Genomic DNA, 2130 nt, shown 5'->3' on the forward strand with positions numbered 1-2130 from the left:
CATAATCACTTTTTAAATATGTTTGGACCGATTCGATAAATCTCTCGTTAAAATCCTACTATTAACACATTTCATTTCAATATATATATATATATATATATATATATATATAAGAATTTGTCCGACCCGATTGGTTTGCGTTCGTCCGGTTATGACCGGTTTACAATCCATGAATGCGTAAAAATGTTATATTTATTACATTTTACACATTCTCTTATTTTTTTAATGTTTTTTTTTACCTTTATGAGATTTAGATAGAGATTATATGTGGATATGGTCAACTCAACTATGTTTTCTTTTTTTTTTTCTGGTCGGTAGGCGAGGCGATTGGGTTTTCGTAGAATTTGGATTCGGATAAGATCTTTATCTTTTGCAATTATAATTACAACACAAATTAATTTTCCGGAAAGAGAGATGTACTTTGAGATGTTTTTCCATAAGATGAGCGGATAAGGATGTTGTTTAGGTCACTAAGCACCTTTCTAAACATGGAATTAATTTTATATTATGCTTTTTATTTTTATTTATTAGGGAGTTTTATTTTTCAGAAAATCCAAACAAAAATAAAACTCAAGAGACTAACAATCTATTTGGGGTGAAAATCAGTTGATTATTTAATGAAACTCCATTACTCATAAAATAAAAGGATTGAATATTCATTAATTTTAGGATTCGATTAGGATTGGATTAGAGATTAAAAAGTAAAATACGTATTCGAAATTTTAATGACACGCTTCCCTGTCTGAGGTTGGATCACGAAGAACTTCACTGTGCGGTCTTTGACTTTCTTCTTTCCCCACAAAAACAAAGACGTTGACGAAACATGACGTTTGAATTAAATAAAATAAAATCTTTAGTTCAAATCTCTTTATAAATCATTTTTTTATTGTTTAATGTTCGGTTTCGTTATATTATAAATAATATATATTTATGTATAGTTGTTTGATGTAACAATTTATTGTAAAAAGGTTTAGAGAAACATTTAAGAAGTATAATTTAATTACGAAGAGATCATTCAAATAAAATATTTGATTATAAGTGTATGAGTTGTTTTTCAAACAAGTTATATTAATTCCAAAGGCATAAGGGGTGGAAAAATAAATTCACACAACGGAAACGGTTACCGTTGATATTTCTTCAAAATACAAAAAAAAAACTCTATCGATTTATTTTTTATGAATAATTTTTCTTAATTTCAGAAAAAAAACTGATGATTTTAGAGAGTAAAATGAAAATCCATAAATTTATTATATTTATCATAAAAGAAAAAAACATAAAAATTTGGAAAAATCTAAATAAACAAATCTAAAAATACCCTACCCACAAAATTCCCTTTCCAACGTGTAAAATCTCAAACTAAACATAATTAAGCAGAAATAAATGACATTAAAAATTATGGTTTATGCAATAAAAATAAGACTAATCTCAATTAAGATGGTACGACGGTACAGCGACAGCTCATTGTCTTCCACTGGAAATGTCCTGATTCTAGAAGCAATTAAAGTTCGATATCATTTCATTAATATTCTAATCAATTAATTACTCGATTGCTTAATAGCCCTTTTTGTCTGTGAATATTTAAATACCGACATCAATTTAAATAATCGCCAACTTACTATTCGTCGATACGTTGAAAGAAGGAAAATTAAATTCATCGATATGGAGGTATATGAGAAAGTGAAACCTAATTGGAACTCACAGAAATTAAATAATTAAATTATATTATTAATTAAACAAAGTTACGAGACACGTCGTTCGAGTAAGAAAGATGCATACACAACTCCGTAGACCATACTTTTAATATCCTACTAATTAATAATTACAGTCACTGAATCGTATAAGAATATATACTACTACTTATTTACAATTAATTTATGCAACTATTTGAAATAGTTAGGTCCGAATTTTTATTCATTTGATTTTATAATTATTTAACAAAAAAATTATATATATATATATATATAAAAATTTTGTGTACCCGAATGAGAAACATAAGACATCGGGAACTCATAATCTCATCCTCTCTCCTCGTTTGGCAATTAGTCCCGCCCTATTCGAAATAGTTGATTCATTTTATTTTTTAATTCTTATATATAACAACAACATTGTGTGTATTTATATATATATATA

This window comes from Tarenaya hassleriana, unplaced genomic scaffold, assembly GCF_000463585.1.
Source record: "Tarenaya hassleriana unplaced genomic scaffold, ASM46358v1 Cleome5, whole genome shotgun sequence".
NCBI lineage: Eukaryota > Viridiplantae > Streptophyta > Magnoliopsida > Brassicales > Cleomaceae > Tarenaya > Tarenaya hassleriana.